General features: G+C 39.7%; 1 protein-coding gene across 3 annotated transcripts in view; it reads right to left on the bottom strand.

The window, feature by feature from the left end:
• Window positions 1-12,210, bottom strand: part of INTS7 (integrator complex subunit 7) — a 41,041-nt gene that overhangs the window by 3,377 nt on the left and 25,454 nt on the right. Inside the window, exon 21 of one of the 3 annotated variants that reach the window (XR_014317256.1) lies at window positions 157-251. The exons of the other annotated variants lie outside the window; for them this stretch is intronic. The gene's annotated coding sequence lies outside the window, so the exon portion shown is untranslated. The remainder of the gene's footprint in view (window positions 1-156; window positions 252-12,210) is intronic. 3 annotated transcript variants of the gene reach the window in all.

The raw sequence follows: 12,210 nt of genomic DNA, 5'->3' as shown, positions 1-12,210 counted from the left end.
AGGTGTGATAACCAACACCTGTACTACTTTTACTACAAAGAATATAACAAGACTAACTATAAGCTACAGAGGGGGCCCAAGCCACATGACACTTCAGTGAAGGTCGTGCTGGTCTCCTAAAAGGGTTTGGGTAGATTCACATCTGAATGTACTTACTGTTTCTACAGCATAGCAGATCAAACCCAAACACTGTCAAGAAGTTTGGCATGAAAATCTTGCATGAGAACAGCACACTTGTCTTTGTTCATGTCCTTTACCATTTGTGAAAAAGGTGGAAAAAAAATAAATGAATCACATTTTTAACTATTTGCCACTTAGTTAAGAATAGCAGAACACGAAGCAGATATAATCATCCCTCTTTCTTCTATCAGCCATATGTAAATTTCATAATTTTCCACTTGAGAGTAGCTTGTTAGCCTTTACAGCAGTGCCACTCAGATTTTCCATCTCAAAATTTTACACAAAATATATGCATCGCCTTCAGAATATTTTTTATTGGTTTTGGTCTAGCGTTAGCCTCTTGTTACAGCTACATGTTCTGTAACTCAAGAAGATCTGATAAGATTACTAGTAACCTGTTTCACAGTTACCAAATCACTATCGCCTTTAAAAAAGGGGGAGGTTAGCACTCAAAAAAGTTAGGTTTTAGACAGATAAACCATTCAACAGATGCTTCAATCTCCTCCAAGAAGCACAAGTGAACTTAAAGTTCTCATTTCTGGCTACAATTTTCATAAAGGTATAAGATGAGCAAGAACTTAATATTAACCATAGAGGGATAATGCCTTGAGTCTCAGATTCATGCCTTTGCTTCCACAAAGTACATGTTGTGATGTGACTCTCAACATTGCAGTAAGCATACATACGGGAAGAAAATGGTTGCTCGTGCTATTACAGTGCCACTTCATACAATACTAGATTTCTCCGTGCACCAGCATCCGTCACTGTGAGCTGAATTATTCAGATGTTTTGAGGTGTTTAATTTCTCATTAAAACTAAACTGAAGACTTTGACTGAGACTACTTATTAAAGATGGATAACAGATACATCACTATGCAACCAGATGGTCAGTGAGGAACACTTTAATTTGTTGCTGCAGATATGGTGTTTCTGCCATACTGTGTTTGTCAGTCAATGCGTGGCTCACGTAGAGAGCAATGCTAGGTTTGCCTTTCAGTTACATGGGCATTTTTCATCTGTTGACACTACCATCACCAAGGAACCATCATCAAGGAAAATTTGTGCTTTTTTTTTTTTTTTTTTTTTTTTTTTGGTGGTGTGTTTTGGTTTTGCTTGTTTGTTTGTTCTGGTTTTTGAAAGAAAGGAGGTCTAAAGTTGCACTTACTGAATCTTTAACCTCTGTGCTCTCTTGGTTATGAAATCATTTATTCACAACAAACTGATTGAGTTCAATCATATCTACAAAATCATATTACTTCAGGCAATTTTGATATACTGATTACATATAAATTTACACTTTACAAGATTTTTGTAATCCCATAATGCTTGCTTATGCAGTCATTGTATGAATGGAAAACTGAGGCCAGCCTGTCTTTAGGCAGATGGGACTCCTCTACCATTACTAGCTATTATCATATTGCTTTGCGATTAGCCATTTTGAAAATACGTAGTGAAAAATGTGAAGTTGGCTGCACTGAATTAATCTCTAATATTTTTGTCCATCTGTACTGGCAGATTGTGCACTGCACTGCACGGCCCTGATTGTAAAGATCACATGCTGTGAGGTCAGTCACCAGATTAAGCTCCTATTTTCTTCAAACCCGTTCAAGTTCAGTTCAAGTCAACATTTACCAGACTGACTGACTTGTTTTTTGGTAAACTCTTATCAACATCTGGTCAATGTTTGTAGATCAAACCGCAAGTACAAGAGAACTGTATATATAAATATTAACTGTATATATAAATACCTACCCCCAATAGATAGCTTATTATAAAATTAAAAATGTTTTCCGACCACTTCATCCTTCCTATGTTTGTTGGATTACGTTATCATTAAAATTAATACTGATGTTCCAGAAAAGTGTTACTTTTCTAGTTGAAAAAGAAAGTAGAGTCCAAGGTAACAATGCCAGCCACCTTTGCAGGGGAGTATATTTGTTCATGTGAATTCCAGTGGCTTCAAACAACTCTGTGCAAAGTGCAAAGATCCATCCCAACTGAGCTGACTGAAGCACTGGGGACAAAATGATCAGGCCTGATCCAAGGTCCACTGAGCATTTCTAGGAAGTAGGTGTTGTAGAATAAATACCATCAGTGAAATTTGATCAGGACTGGGGTCTAGAGAGAAATTAAAACAAAACTCAACTTCCCTCCCCCAGTTTAGCACAAATTAGCACAGCATTCAAGCCCTTTGTCTTATGGTGCCGTATACAGATGTGCAACTCTTTTGCTTAGCTTCCTCAAGACCGTGTTTGACTTGGTTGCTGAGTTAGGGTAATGATAAATATGTCTATGCTGCAAGCCAGTTACACAGTTTTTGCACAACAAGCTGAAGCTGACTGAAGAAATAACCCTGCACTGGGAAATCCAAAAGGAGAAGTCACATCATGATTTGCATCTAAGCTACATTCACCCACACCCTCTGCAGTCTCACTACCTGATTGTTGCATGGCTAAAAAAATTATTGCTGCCTTTTTGCTGAATTTAGTAAAATACTGTTGTCTGTTGCTAACAGCAATTAATCATTTCCTTGGAAAAGTTCAGTTACAGCTATTGTTGGCATTAGTTAATCAGTAATCATTAATTTAGTCAGCCTATTAACACTATTAGTTAGGCATTAAAAAGTAGCCTTTTTTTCTTCAGGCTTTAAGATGTAGGAGGTTGAATTCCAGAAAATCCTTACGCATCTAAGTTGTCTTTTCACATTGTTTATTGATCTAAGCTAAGGACAGACCCAGTGTGAATCAGGGGAGGACAAAGGGAGAAGGCTATGTTACAACTGTCACGTTGTACAACTGGCATCACCACAATCACATTCACATCATCCCCACAGTAAATCCAAGTCAGGCCATTTTTTCCTGATTTAGACCAGCCAGCAGCAAAGGCTTATGCAACAGTCATCATCAGATGAAGAAGAATTTTAATCTAAAGTGATGAAAGTAATGCTTTTATATACTTCTTACTACAGGACTCCAAGACTACTTTCCTGAAGTCTGTGCCACACAACAGACATGTCTATAATGGGCAAATACTTCAGATTTCGTGCCATAGAGTAAAGTGCTGCCCAAAAGGTCTGCAAGTTGGCATGTGCAATAAATGCTGGAAATTGTTCTTCCTAAAATACCACAATTGTTTCTCATCAGTGCTATTGATGCCTTTCAACTTAATAAAATGTTATAAAATCCATTACACCATTGTTAACTGTGGCTAAGAAAAGCAGTCCTAATGGCACGGGTGAATCCAGCCAGACCACGGGGGATTACATAGCTTGATTTGATCAGCCTAAAGCTCATAACAAAAGGCAAAGGGAAACAAAGATTTCAAAATGATTGAGACACAACCGTAATGCTACTTTTGCTTAGACTTATTCATTTATCATATTTTATGAGGAAAAAAAAAAAAAAAGATGAATGAACAGAAAAACCACAGTCCAAATGAAAGACTTTTCCTACACAAAACAGATGCAAGGGGAAAAGAAAAATGAGAAGTTATCCCTTCTTCTCATATCTGCCCTCAATACTCTGTTTCTCTGAGCTGCTCTGGACACACTTTTTTAACCCCACCTGGCCAATCCAGCCTAAAAGCAGTGTCTCAAATACCACTGTTTTGCTAGGGTCCCAGTTTTCACCTCTCAGCATTCTCTAGCCCCAAGAATTCAAATGCAAGCTGGGCCCAAAAGAGCCCAGAGAAGGAGGAAGCAGAAGATAACGTCCCGGGCCAAGAGCATACTTGAGTAGGACATCGTATCTGTGGTGCACTTAGCCCAGGACACTCACCAGGTAGTTCAGATGAGGATACAACCCCAGCTTTGAGGTGAAATGTGTGCATATATGGCTATCATATACATAAATGAAATTATGAGACTAATAAGTGAGAAGTCTGGTGATTGGTATAACTCAAGTCTTTCTGCTTGCTTCCACTAATAATTGTCAAGACTGAAAACAGCAGTGAAAGCCACTATAATTAGATTTTGTGGGGGAGGAGAACAGGAAACAGGCTAATGTGTTGAGGCTCTGAAAATTATCAAACAAGATGTGCCTTGTGTTAATGCTGAGTGTAAAATGATACATCACAGCAAACGCAGTATCATAGAACCATAACTGCTTATCACAATGAGCTGCGAGAACTTTGTACTGACTTAATTGAGGTCAAGATTTAATTGCACGTCTTTTAGATAACATTTCTAAATAGCAGCATATATCTAAAGGGAAGACATTAATTCAAACCTTTTAGGCCAAAAAGCTACAGAGAAGCTGAAAGTTCCAGTCAGAGCAGGAACATTAAAAAAGTATGAAGATATCTTGCCATAAAACGTGGCTTCATGGGCAAACTGTAAGTAAGGATCAAACCAGCAATATGCTGGGGGAGCAGGAAGATTCAGAAGAGGGTAGGCCTGGGTATTTAACCTACTATTCAATGTTCTTTTCTCTGTACTTGAGCCTTCCAGGAGATTGTTGCTTCCTGAAACCAGCCTGGTATCCTTTATCCCATTATTAGTACTCAGCAGGCACTGGAGTTAGACCCTTGTTAAGGCCAAGCTACTAGAGAGAAACACAAAAATAAAATCCAGCAGTTGAAGAACAGATTGCATTACAGCTTGCTCATAAGGATTCTCTAGCTTGAGCAGTGGAGAACTGAGTTGGTGCCTGCTTGGCTGTGGGGAGCTCACCAGCTGACAGCCCGGTCAAGAGCAACCCTGCTTAGGGAAGTGTCTTGGGCACAGGGACCTGCAGGAGCACCTACCATGTGTCATAATCTGCTTCTTTTCCCGAAGGCAGGGAGGAATGGAAGCTGAGGCTTTAACACCTTGCAGTCCCACATCAGTTGGTGCTGTCTCAGACTGAGGTGGAGGCCAGCAATTTGGGGTATGCAAACTATTGCACATTCCAGCCCCTGTAACATACACTTACTGTGGTCACTCCTCTCCCCAAGTGGAAGGAGCATTGGAGTTGCTACATACCTTAGATATTGATCACTTCTCCACTAAGGATGGATCAGGAAAGGGTCACATGGAGGAAAAAAAAAAAAAAAAAAAAAAAGGAGGAAAAGAAACAACTCATTAGCTGAGGCCACAACAGCATTTCCTGGGCTCTGCTTGGATAGATGGCAGGGGCAGCAGCTAGCACTGCAAGCAAGCAGAAGGTACACGTGTCCCAGTCTATGGCAAGGAAGGCTCACATTCCAGCTGAGGAAATGATGCATTCACATCTCTGCTATTCATTATGCCAACTGCCTTAACATTTGCTCCTGGCCACTACATTTTCTTGGTGAAGTGCAAACAAGGAAGAAGGCAGCCATTAACACAGCCTGGTCAGGTAGAGGTAGATCAGGTAAATCAACAAGGGTGATCACCACCTGGTGACCCACCACACAAGTGCACATTTTCCCTCCTCCCTCTGCTCTCCCTTCTCTCTGACAAAATCCGAAATACCACAATTTTTGCAAAGATAACTTAAGAGAATGACAGAAAGAATCACTAGGTAGGTATATTTGAATGACCACATGCATACCACTACTTGACTTTACAATCAAAACGTAAAGATGAAAATACTGACTTGCTCATGCTGTCTCTGGTCACCATCTTTACAAAACAGGTAACAAAAGAAATATCCATACAAAATTTGACATATCCATACAGAATATAAAATACAAAATACAATGGATCAATATTCTATTCTGATAGGAAAGTGTCGAGTGTTGTAGAAAAAAATATATTTTAGTCAAAGGGTGTCTGTCTCCCATATTATCACTGCTTTTCAGTAGAATCTCTAATAACCATTTCTTTCTAGGTCTCTGTGTCCTTGTTCACAGCACTCTTCATCCTGTGAGCTATGTTGCTGAGATCCTACCAAGCCTGTAACAGCTGATCCGGTTCACGTTTAATTTCACTTGAATGGTTATAAAAATCCTGCAGGGTTTCTAACAAAGGTCACCACAGTGTATACAAATGAGCAGCTCTTTGTATGCTTTCATCATGCAAGACAAACAATATGAATTGCCAATTAAAAACAGTTAATGTGAACCTAGGTATTATATATAAGCCAAAGAAGCCTCTTATTTAATCTGATCCCAGCTAGTCAGTAACTTCATTATGCAGGGAAACATGAGCTGGAATACTCAGATTTTTCGGGCTAGTCTACAGTTTCACATGTACAGACATTTGCATGCACTCTGTTCTGGGCTAAGTCCACTCAAGTACACTGTTATTCTGCAAACAGAGTTCAATGGAGCTGCCACCATAAACACAAAAATCAAAATATGAATTCATGATACAATGATACCAGTCATTAAAAAAAAACAAACAGACAAACAAAAAGCAAGAAGCAAGTAGACTCCAGAAATTTCTACCAGCTAGATTAAAACAGATGATTATAAACAAGATTCTAGTTTTAGCAATTTAGAAGTGCTTAAAAATTCAAACTTTATTCCTGGTTCTAATTCCTGTTGCATTGGAGTTGATCATCAAGTACACTTCAATTCCAAATGAGAATCTGAGAAGGAGCTCAAGGTAGTCGAGTGGTGATGGGGTGGGGGGGATAAGGTGTTAACAGTTTATTTAGTAAATATAATTAAATGTCTTATGTTAATTAAACTCAACTGACTGAAAACTTACTTATCTTTTATCTTTGCTATTACAGAAGCATAAGCTTATCTGGTGTCTTATCTTCCACATCATCCCTCTTCAGATTAGCAGTTGCTTGCATGAACACAAATACTTCAAAGGCTTAAACTCTTGAAGAAAAGGTAGAAAGCTTTCATGCATCTCCAACATACTTTAACAGAAGAAATGCCCACTCATCTGTAGCTCCTTCTACTCCTAGGTAGTCAAAATAAAGAAAGAATCTAAACAATGACAGTATTAATCACAAGTAGCATTCTTTGCAGTGATTGGATTCTTTCTTTGCCAGTCTGGATAACATAGGTAAATATTTCACTGTATCAGGTGATATGTCCTGCCAGGTTTGTAATTGAAGTGGCCTGGAAGTTTTAATATTTTAGAGTGGCACAAATGAGTCATAGCCTTGACCGCCTCTGTTGAGCATAAATTATGTCTTAACAGAAGTCTAATATAGAACTATAGCAAAGAGTTTGATAGCAGAGTTTGTGTCCTGTGTTGACCCTACTATAGTGTTAACAGGATTTGTCCTATATTCAAGGAAACTTTTGTCTATGCTCTATTGAGAAATTTGATTCCCGTGAGTTTCTTGTAAATCCATCTAGACTGAGTAACTTGAGTTACTTAATCACTGGCAAACAAGTTATGTATTGGGCAGCATATCTGTGGATTGCTGGTCTTGTTGGACAAGGTTCTTCTCATCATTGCCCTTGTGTAATTTCCAGACATCAATTTTTCATTATCAACAACACAATTAGTGCTCAGAAGTGGTACAAATGAATCAGTGCACAACCAGCTAAACTGCTATGAATAACAATGGCTCTGCAGTTTCCTTGGAAAACTGGACAAAATCTTTCCTTGCAGGTGAAGGACAAAGCAAAGCAAGTTGGATTTTTATTCCCAGTGATACCAATATTTGAAAACTCCAGTTTACTAAGTACTTATCTTTCACTTACTGTAATCATTTCCATGAACAGGATCAGAGGGCACTCAGTTTTTTGCCTCACACAAAAGGTGGAGATGAGGCAACAGGAGATAATTGCAGTGATACATTTTTAAATTGCTAACTTCCTTCTGATCAACTTGGGTTAAATTGCAAATCTCACTCACACAAGTGCTTTCCACCACCTGCCCAAACTTCCTTTTACACAATTTTGAGTGGAAGACACTTGGCTTGTAACACTCCTATTTATTTGCTATTCTGCTATTCCTTTACTCCTTGAATGGCCAAATATATCAGGCACAACCCTGTAAGAGGGCGCGTTTGAAGGCCAAATCAAAGTTAATTGAATTAACAATGTTGTCAGAAGGATAGATTTTATTGTACATTTGATTAGTGGTGTTTGTTCCTTTTTTTGTTTTTAAAGCCACACATCCTGGAGTCAAGTACTAAAAATAAAAAGGAGGAATGAGATTATGCAAATCATTATTTACGGCCATCATGAGTGCGGAGAAGCAGCTCAACGTAAAAGCTCAAGAGATTAAAAACTGAATAATTTCTGAAAATTTATTCAGATTGCCTAGCAGAGTATTTGAGGTTGCCAATACCAGCCTCTCCCTGGGCTGCCTTGCAGCCACTAGATTCACAGCAGGAAGCACACCCAGGCTCCCAGCTGTTTCTCCTACCAAAGAGCATTCAGATAAATAAGCGGTCAGACATTGGTGAGGACTCATGAATCAGGAAAGGTACTTTGCATCACCGATAAACAGTGGCTGCCCTGACAGTAGATTATTAGCCCTTAAATGCTGTTATTAGCCATGACGATAAGGGGATTGCCCAGACAGCCCAGGAGGAGGAGAAAGGCACGGCCCAGGTGATTAGGCAGATATCACAGAGGGCTCTCCCATCTGTCTTGTCACAGCAAGTGCTCGCTGTGTTTATACTACAGAATGGGCTCCATTGGAAACAGATTTCCAATTACCATATCCCTCTTGGTAAGCTGTATTCTGGTACGGCAGTGTTTACATATATGCATAAATGTACTCAGTGAGTCATCAGCACCTTCATCCGCCATTTAGTACATTCACACCATGAAAGGAGAGACTTGGACATGAATACCTGGTCTAACACTGGGTTTTAAGAAAAGTTTTCCTTAAGGATAAAAAAAAAAAAGAAAAAAAAATTAATCTCCACAACTCTGAAGAACAAAGCATTAGGAGTAAATTCAATTTTTTTTAATTATTTTTTTTTTAATTTTATTTATTTATTAGGAAGGCAACTAAAGCAACAGCTTTCCAACTACCCTCATGCTTCACCTGTTTCTTCCCCACTCTCCAAAAAATAAAAATCAAGGAGTACCTTCATGTTTTTAAACCTAGCCTAGGAATGTTTACAGGAATACAAATTTCTTTAGGGAAGAGATTGAGTGGGCTGCACCACCCAGATGCATCCCGTCTGTACATCATAGTCAGGATCAATTTACATTGCTCATGAAAAACATGTGCCAGGATGACAGCTTCACTGAATGAGTTGCAACAATTAGCATTATTAATTACAATAGCTTTTGTTCCTCCCTCATGAAATGATGGAAAGAGACCTTCTGATGAGGTCAGACAACATTTTTTGGTTAATTATTAGAACTCCTGGAACTTCCTATTTGTCTGAGGTGGGTTTTTGAGCTCTGATCCATCACAACCCACGTTGCTTTTTCACTTTACTCAGCAAGACAACGGTGTAGTTTGGGCACAGGCATTTGCATAGGCCTGTTTCTGAAAATATGTACACACGGAACTAATTCCTGTGGATTTAAGATTAAGTGACAAAAGCCAGGCCCCAGCCAAAATTGTGAAGTGTTCGCGTAAGAGTAACACCAGTATAACAAAAGTAACGTGAAATCAGAACCTTAATGTCTGTGTAATTTAGGATTTTTGTTAAACTATGCAAGTCAGGCAGCTGTCATTGCTCATGACTGTTAGTATACATACTGCTGACAAACTGGGACATTTTCAGTACATCTCACTCACTCCAGAGCACAGACTGACATCTCAGCACAGACCTGGCCTTATCCATCCCTCCAGAGAGGGCACTTCTTCCCTTCTGCCCTGCATTTGGGTGAGGACTCATGGCAGCAGGGAAGGCCAGACAGCTGGCTGGTGACGACTGCAGCAAGTGAACTCTGCCCTCCGACTGGTCATGCAGAAATGCCACAGTTCAGATGTCTCCAAACAGATTGTTCCCTCCAGACTTGTGTTAAATACAGAAACACACCGCAGATGCACAGTCAGTCCAGCAGTTGATTATTACTTCTCGGATACACCATATTTCTCTCCCAGCACCCTCCTGGTACTGGCTCCGATCAATGTGCTGCAGTCAGCCAAGACAGACCTGCTGATTCAGCTGAAAAAACACCCTAGCAAAATGAAAGCTTTAACTAGATAAACTTATTACCTGACGTAAGGAATAAAGATGGAAGCAGGAACGAGAAGCAGAGAGAGCCTGCTTCAGCAACAACTCGCAGCTAGACTGCCTTAAGTGAAGTGTGAAACTGTACCCTGAAGGCTCACCCATCACCTTTGGCAGGGGCCAGCCATTCACATACCTTTCAGTTTATATTTACCAGTCCCTACTAGTTCAACTGCTACTCATTGGTTTTGCCCTGTAGTTAAAAGCTGTGCATTAAGCACCAACACTTATTGATTTTAATTTAACTGCATATCTAAATTTAGTACTTCTAGGGAGCAGACCTGTAAGACAGAGTACCAGCAAGTGAAATACCTAAACTATAGAGAAATAAATTTTAAATCACCCAATCCAAACCTCTATCTTCTCTGGAGCTATGTAGTCATCACTGATACCCATTAAAAACTCCACAAAATGGCTTTTATTAGTCAGATTTTTGAAAGACTTCATCAGTCTCAAATCTAAGAGAATATGATTTAAAAAAAAAATAAAAATCAAAAAAAAGAAATCAAAGGACTGTGACATGGCTATGACCTATTATTTCTATGCAATGGAAGTAATGCAGCAACTCTTGGACTGCTGTACTAGGTCAATTGTTTCAGTACTGACAAAAGGGAAAAACAACAACAACAAAAAAAAAACACCTTTTTACTATAGTTAAGCATCCAGCAGACTCAAGAGCTTAAGTGATCTCCATGGGCTCTTTCTACCCCAAGAAAGATTTCCTCTTGAAGTTCAGTGACCCCCTTCTTACCTTGTCTGAGATCCTTGGATCAAGGGGTTGAGGTTAACTGGAAGTTCCATTAACAACGTGTCCTTAAATTGGACAGCATTAGAGATGGGCAAGCAAGAGGTAGATCAAGACTTTATCCTAAAAGCAAATAAGCACACCAGGGAGGTATGCCCTATTTCTCAGCACTAAGCTGACAAGCAGCAGAGTAAGGCAACTTTCTGGGAGTATGCAGTACAGCAACAGGGATGGCTGTCTTAAGACAGCTCAATGAAATACATGCAGTCTGTGACTTCAACAGTGAGTTTGAGCAGCTGCTGTTTGTTTGTCTGTGAGATGTCCCTGGGAGCACAAAAAAACATAAGCTATCTAGGGTCACTGCTAAGACAGATAACTTCCCTGCAACAGAAAACTGCACCTGGCTTTCATAGTCACATAGATAGAAGGTAACTGCAACACTGCATAACATATCTGGTAAGAAAAGCAATGTAACACTTGTTTTCCACTTGCTTTCAAGAAGTGCTTTGGTCTCCATCACTCTCCATGCCTTGGAGATTAATAGGACAAGGATTTGGATAAGTCTCCTCTGGCTTAGCATCCAAGCTTGTGCCCTTGGAGGCATCGATGTGGGTGAAGCACAAGCAACTCTAATAGTGCTGGATGCTGGCTTACAGCAGTCAAGCACAGAGAACCACCAGTTCTCAACCCAGAACTGCTTTGTGAGCTGGCAGGGCTCCTAAATCCACTCCTTCCTCTCTCCCTTACTTCTCCTACCCCTCTGCAGGGCTTGGACAATGCAGACACCTGACTACACCTGTGCTGCCACAAAAGGAACAGTGTCGTAAGAAGATGCTGCTGAGAACCAAAAGGGCATGTGTATAAACACGGTGACCAAGGAGACAAAGCACCATAAGCCAGCAGAAAGAAGACAGAAAAAAAAAAAATACAGCTATTCCAAAGGCAAAATGCTTCCATACCAAAGTATCATTCCCTCCATGCACACATACATATACCCATTTATACATACACACACCTGTGCATCTTTTCTTTTCAGGGTGTACAAGGCAGCATCAAATGCCTTTAAGAAGCTGCTAAACTTCAAGACTACTGCTGAAACAAGTTGTCAACTAGGAGAGAAATGTGCTTAGTAGGCAGAGTTAAAAAAAAAAAAAAAAACACAACAAAAAACAGACCGAGTTATTCTTGACAATTTTTCCAGCTGAAAGTACCTTCGGAGGACAAAACCAAAAACTTTTTTTTTCCCCTTTAGTCATCCCAGGTGTT

This window comes from Aythya marila, assembly GCF_965140915.1.
Source record: "Aythya marila genome assembly, chromosome: 3".
Taxonomy (NCBI): domain Eukaryota; kingdom Metazoa; phylum Chordata; class Aves; order Anseriformes; family Anatidae; genus Aythya; species Aythya marila.
The sequence above is the reverse complement of the archived record's forward strand: the minus strand, read 5'-3'. Positions and strand labels throughout refer to the sequence as shown.